This window comes from Embiotoca jacksoni, unplaced genomic scaffold (genome assembly GCF_022577435.1).
Source record: "Embiotoca jacksoni isolate LCO1_2020_lvr unplaced genomic scaffold, fEmbJac1.0.p SCAF_1, whole genome shotgun sequence".
Lineage (NCBI taxonomy): Eukaryota > Metazoa > Chordata > Actinopteri > Embiotocidae > Embiotoca > Embiotoca jacksoni.
In genome coordinates, this window is record NW_027185229.1 from 23560621 (window position 1) to 23567790 (window position 7170).

General features: G+C 41.0%; 1 long non-coding RNA gene across 1 annotated transcript in view; it reads left to right on the forward strand.

Annotated features, from left to right (window-relative positions):
• LOC138197662 (uncharacterized) overlaps positions 1-7155 on the forward strand; it is a 13344-nt gene extending 6189 nt beyond the window's left edge. The window contains exon 3 of the long non-coding RNA XR_011178227.1: positions 7037-7155. This is a non-coding gene — a long non-coding RNA (uncharacterized lncRNA). The remainder of the gene's footprint in view (positions 1-7036) is intronic.
• Positions 7156-7170: the final 15 nt, after the last annotated feature.

The window sequence follows — 7170 nt, forward strand, 5'->3', positions numbered from 1 at the left end:
GATTTTCACACAGTATTTGTGTGTAATTTAATTAGGAACCAGCAAATTGTATAAAAGATTTTAGATTTGCTGACCTGTATTTGAAGCACACAGTTTATTTCTTGAAAAGAGATGTAGAATTATGACAAGCGGACGGAGAGCACCTGGAGCAAATAAATCCGTCAGTTTTTGCTTTATGACCGAGCTCGAATTGTATCTTCTCGCACTTGAGTCTGTGAATCAAGTAGATAAAGATGCCAACCGCGTTGTGTGTTGTAGTTTGGTGCTCCTGCTTAAATACCACAATGCAAGAAACAATAGGTAAGATCTGCTTTTAGAAAATGCAAAGGTTTCTTTGCTGCATTGCCTTATCGGCATTTTAAACGAGTATCATGAAAAACGTCTCCCTGCAACTAACTCGGGCCGCATCGACAATAAAGTAAAAGTTTGTGCAGCAGAAGCATAAAACTTTAAACTTACAAGTAACCTAATGGACACATATTGTGCCCTTGTGCTACTGATACTGCTGTCCAAGCTCAATGGGCTCGCATGGCTCTCATGGTGGGATGTTTAGTCTCTGTTGAAATGTATTTCTATGATCCATCCTGTTTGGTCTTGAACGTCGGCAGGTTCGACAAATCTTCTTTTCCCACCGCTGGACTGGAGAGGAGATGCTGCCATCGGGCCGTTAAAAGCCAACATGACAGAGTAATTTGGACTCAAGGTCTCGTCTTTCTGTTGTCTTTGAATTCCACTGCATAAGTAGAAACCCATCTGTTTGGTCCGTTTGAGAGTACCAAGATGATCTCATGTGTTCAGTGAAAGATACAGTCGAGAAAGAAAAGGCGAGATACAAAAATTAGTCTGCTCTGCCTTTTCTGATTGAACGAATTGTTATTCGGCCAACTGTTGATTGTCAGGACGTCTATTTTTCATGACTGAAACACGGACTCCTGCGCGTAGGTTTTTGTAAAGGATTTCCTTTAAACAAATGTCTGCGACGGAATCCTTTTCCTAAATTAGGCTGTATTGTCAATTTTCCTCCGTGTGACCCGGCAGCCGCCTGAGAGTGACTCAGTAGAATTACTGGAATTCGTTGGTACATTTCACCGCACACAATCCCTCCCGTCTAGGAAGAAGAAGGGGAAACGCTGTGCGGTGCCAACAAACTCTAGTTGGTTTGTAGATGGAGCCGGAGCGGAGATAAGCCGATGGCTGACAACAGACTGCAATGTGATCAGTCCTTTCAGGGCTGGGAAAATGGGAAGAGGGATTCCGGTGCATGAATGGTGCTGTTTCAATGAATGTGCAGGGCGCATAGCTTTGCAGCGTTATTTACATTCCTGCTGCACATTGGAATTCTGTAGCATGTTGGTCTCAGAGTCCCATGGCCTGACTCCCAGAAAGCAGGAGGGGAGGTGTGTCCCTGATTTTTATGTTAAATGTGAGAGCAGTGTGTCATTCAGTCAGGATCCCTAATAAACCTTCCCATCTGGCAAAAGCTTGAAAGAGTCTCAGGCAGACTTGTGCATGGGAGCTGCAAGTTATTATTAACATCCATTTAATTAACGATTGCTCATGTGGTCTATAAAATAGTGAAAAGTGCCTCCAAAGTGTAAAAACGTCTTAAAAGTGATACCAGTAAATTACATTTTTTTGTTTGACCACCAGCCCAAGACCAAAAGATGTTCAATTTATTATCACATAAAACAGAGAAAAACAGCAAATAATAACAATCGAGAGGCTTGAATTGGGGATATCTGGCCTCTTGGCTTGATCAATTATTTGCAGCCTTACAGGGGACTGTTTGTAAGTAACAGTTTTTCTGTACTGTGTTTTATGTGCTTGTGCGTACAGTATTTTTGTGTCTCTAGTTTATTTGTTGTCTGAGTCATTACTACGTTGAGGAGTTTCTCACCCAAACTGGCTCGCAGGGACATTACAGTCATATAATCAATATGTTAATTACAACAGCTTGTCTTTTAAAATGGTGTGCTGGCAGTGAATCCCGTTGGACAACATGACTCCCCAAAGTCTTCATCTTGAGTCACTTTATTGGATCTCTCTTCGAGCATGTTGCATTTGAATCCATAAAACTGTCCGTCTAAGTTTTATCATGCAGTCTCGACTATTGTCCTGACTCAAATCCTGTGACTCCACCAGAGGATGTATTGAAAAATGGCTCCGCTGACAATGCCCTCCCTCTAGTCTGAGCCGGAGCGTCACGGAGCGGGAGCGTGTTCACTGCTGATGTTGCATTCCAGCTGGAACAATCCCACTGTTTTCCAGACTCCAAAGTGGACGCCTAAATTGGACAACACTGCCCCCACCCCCACCCCCGCACCCCCCACACCCCTTTTCTCCCCCCCCCCCCTTCCTCTGCTCTCCAACCAACCAACCAACCAACCAACCAACCCACCCACCACCCACTCCTCCCATACTCGCATCCCCTGGTCTCCTGTCCTTATTTGGGTAGAGACGTTCTGAGCACTGGAGTGGTGGTGGTGGTGGGGGTGGGGATGAGGGGGGGGGGGGGGGGGCGTGGGGGAGGAGGGGAGGAGGGAAGGAGGGAGGGAGGGAGAGAAGGAGGGCGTTGAGTTGACACAAGGGAGGCAGGAGGAGAAACAGTGAGCACTCGCAGCCCTTTCTTAATAAGGACATGTCTGGAATTCAGGCCCCTCTCTCGGTGAAGAGCCTCTCTTTTGCAGCACCTCACTTGAACGCACTCTTGTGAACACTTGGAGCTCCACTGAGGTCGTCAGATGTGTTGTTACACTGAGCCGCTGTTTGCTGCTCTTCACAGCTCGCAGTGCAGAGGAGGTTTTGCGGTGTTTTCTCTGCTATAATTGGAGATAAACAATGGAGCGGCCACCTCTCGCTCCCTGCCTCCCTCACTGTGCCATCAGCCTTTGATTACTGCCCTGGCTTTTCCTCAAGCTGTCACCTCTCAGCACCTGTGCACTCATTAATGATATACTTTGGACTGCCTGCGAGACATTTTTACACCTCCCCACAAAACCAGCATCTGCTGTGACAGAAATGTGTATTTAAGGGTTACCCGACACTCTCGTGGATGTCCGTGGACCTTTGTGTTGCTCTAGTTTTTAATTAACGCAGACCACTAACAGCAAGACAATTACGTAAACTGTACTGGCTAAAGTTATGTTCAGCTGCCGCAAATGTTGAGATGGCTGTTTAGCAACATATAATGTCAGCCTTCTGTTTTATTTTATCAAATCTTTTTTAAGAACTTGATTAGATTCCATTTAAGTCTTAAACTTTTCTTGGTAAATCGTTACGCAAATAAACTGTCAGAGAATAGTTTTTAAAAAAGGCACACCACAAGTTTCCCCAACCAAAGTTGTTATTTTTGATAATTAAATAACTGTTGTGGTACATTTTCAAGCACAAATGTGAAATATAACCTGATTCTAGCTTTTTCTGATGCTTTTCTTTGACGTGCATGGTAGTAAATGGAGTTGTTTTTGGCGTTGGGACTGTTTGGTGACATCTGAAGACATCATTTCAAGCTGCTGGACATTGTAATTGCCATTTTGCAAAATTTTCTGGCAATTTATTGACAACAATTAACTTATCAAGATTTGGTTGCAGCCCTTGTCTTCGGTCCAAAACACAAGAACTCCTCATTTCAGAAGCTGGATTTTTTTTTTTTTTTTTTTTTTTTTAGGCCCTTTCTTCTTAAAAAATGACTCAAATACTCAGAGACGATGCAAACTCATATTTAATATAAGAGCTGATACAAATGATAAGTCTGTGAAGGGCTAATTGTATTCATTGGTTTATTTCTTTTTGTACAAGTTACTTCTTCTTTCTCTATTGTTGTCTTTGGGATGCAGATTTTTTTCACAGTACCATGCACTTTCTCACATTTTGGTCGGTGCAGACTATGATCAAACTAAGTCTAACTCTAGTCATATGTAGTTAGCAGTCCTTGGGAGCGATCCAGCCGTGTGATCTGTGAGGACTGAGACGGATCATTTGAGCTGCTGATGACTACTCGGTTTCAGTGTTGAGTTTTAACACCGTGACCCTGTTGCAAAGGGTCCTCCACAACCAGTGCCCTCTCAGCTAAAATTAGCAGCTCGACTTGTGGATATTTGTCAAACTCTCGTTTGGCTTCAGTAACGTCCATAAATTTCGTGTTGTATGTTGCGTGTGGTAGAATTTCACCAGAGGAGCGGTGTTGCAGCGGTCTGCTCGCCTTTGATCTTTTGTAATTCCTTTTAAATGATGACGGGAAGGGAATGGAAGCATCGCTAATCCCCCACCTCTGCTTTTTACCGGCTTGTGCCTCTCAGATGATTTGATCAAACTGCAGTGATTATAAAGTGTGTATCTTTCCAAATACTGAGAAATAAACTGTGATGGAAGGGAGATGGAGGACTAAGAGATGAAAGGACAAATCTGAACTATTATAAATTTTGTACTGTATGTAGTTGACTTTGTTTTCCATCATTCAAATAAAGTATATCTAGATGAAACATAACGTCCTGGCTGCACCGATTTGGTGTCATTCTCTGAAGAATGAGATGAAACTTCTGAAGTGTTGAAAACCAGAGTTTTGCTGAAGACAGAAACTTTCTGGGTTGATTTTTATGTTACACTGATCATGCTGTTCATATTTATAGACTTTCTTTCTGTGCAAAACCTCATTAAAACATAAAGCCTTGGCTTGTAATGGAAAAAGGAGCCGAAAACAGCAAATGTATCATACTCTTTTGCAATTTGCCATATAAACTTGATCATTGTAATGTAATCTCTGGTTACCCATTCTACTTAATGTTTGTCAGTATCTGCAGAAATGCTAAAGCAGAATCACAAGCATCCTGGGAGGATCACAGTTACCTCATAGACTTCCATTTCAGAAACAATACAATGCTGAAAAGGCAGCTTGAAAAATACTTAAGATCTTCGCCTGCAGTCAGCCATAAGCCAACCACATCGGGACACAGTTCCCAGACCACAAGAATTCTTTGAGGCGAGTGCTGATTAGTGAGGTCTTTAAACTTCGTTTTATGGAATATCTTGAATTCATTTGGCCTTTTCAGAGAAATAAAGTCAAGGAAATTATAGTAATAATTACGGTTTGCATTGTTTATTCATACAAATTTAATGACTGCAATAAAGAAAATGTCAAAGGAAGAGGAACCTATAGATGAATGACATTCCTTATTTGAGTGCATGTCTGCTTTACATGAACTCATACAGCTCAAGGCCTTTTTTTTTTTAAACCTACAAATGATTACGGTTATGGAGATTTTCTAAATAATTATTTCTAAAAGAAAGAAACAGTAGACGCACTTAGCCAGGACACATTTAAATCTAGATAGAAGCTGTTTTAGGTTGTAGACTTTTATCAAATCCCTCTTTAAGGTTCTTTTTTAATCTTAATTATCATGGCCAAGCAGCACTTTGTTTGTGAAGATCAGCGATGTTGCATCAAGAATTCAAATTCAGTAACAAAGTCACAAAGCTGATCACAGTGCTGACTTGTTTGCTAGCTAGTTAGCACAGATCAGTCTGTTCCAAGATTAATGAAACCCGTTCATCCTGCACAAACACCAAAATAGTTTTTTTTAGGCTTCCACCTTATTGCCCAACTGGCTGTTTGCCTCCACACGTAAATGTCACAAACATAACATGTTGGCAAGATAAATGGTTGGCTCGTAATTACATGTTAGACCCAATCAAAGAGTCACTTCTCATTGTGTGTAATAGTTTTACAGTCCTTTGTAAGAGATTTTGGCATCACGTGTCCTGCAGTTCCAGCTGTGGTCACTAGGCCCGAATTTGAATTGATGTGGTTTCTGTTGGTGTTTTGCAGCCTTGTTCTGCCCCTATTTCTCACAGCTTCAGTTTTCAATCACATCGTCTCAAAACTCTTTGCATGAAGCTTTGCTCTGCCATTTTGAACGTTTTACCAATCGGAGGCCAGTGGAAGTGGCTAAGTGCGATGACTTTGAAGTCAAGCACAAGTTTTTAAATGCAGTTCCAACCATGGCGGTGGTGGTAGAGAGCGATGAAGCGATGCGTGTAGTTGTAGCAACGCTAGTTGAAATGGAAGATATTTGGATATCCTGGTCATAATGTACATCATGTGGTGGTCAGTGCTGATTGGTGAAAGGCTGCTCCAATAGTTTCATTATTAACCCCGAGGTCTATGCCCATTAGGATACTACAACTGGAAAGGATCTCCATTGAACTGATGGCAGACCAATAATGTCACGTAATGAATTTAAGTGTGGTAGTACAGGACTTAGCAACAAAACTTGCGTTGAATTTTGTACATTCTCTATGGACTCATGATAAATAATATAAAAATATTCAGCAGTAGATTTTCTCACTTTTTTTGGTGCTTTCTTATTGGACAACAAATGTATATATTAATGGTTTAGGATGGTGATATTCTAGGTTTTTGTTATTGTCAACAAACTCCATGAAAATAAAACAGCAGTTGTCTTGCTGCACTTTCTGACTAACTTTTCTTTTCTGTGACACCCAGAGCAAAGCCCATTTATTCCTGCTGCAAACATAAAATAAAAAATAAAAATAAAAAAATAAAATAAAAATGGTATCATATATATATATATATATATATATATATATATATATATATATATATATATCACATATATATATATATAGTCACATTTGTTTGTACGACATTAGAAGAAGTTGTTTCCTAAAACCGCAGGACAGTTTTTCATTATAAAGAGAAAATATGTCAGCAAGTGTAAGACTGTGGCTCACTGATTTGTTATATTTGCTTTTGGACAGCAATCAAAGTCTGTAGCACAGAAATAAACTGTATCAGGCTTTGTTTAAACAGACAATCAGTGTTGGTTTTGTTCTTTTCTAGGGATTTATTGACTGTAGGAATAATAATCATGGGCTAAAGTTAGGCTAATGATACCATGTTTATATGTAACCCCAGACTTTAACCCTTTATCTTACTGTCTGGATGAAGTAGGCTGAGATTCATGTGTTGTGTAATGATGGCTATGAAGATGAACACATTAAATCTGTTTCTCCACAGATCTTCTACAGGTCCTTTGATATTGGGGCTCGGGGTCGGGCCCAGGGGGAGCCGCCACCATTGCGTCCAACGAGTGGAGCGCCAACGGTAGCCCAGAAGATGGGCTGGACGGGGACAACGAGGACAAGACCATC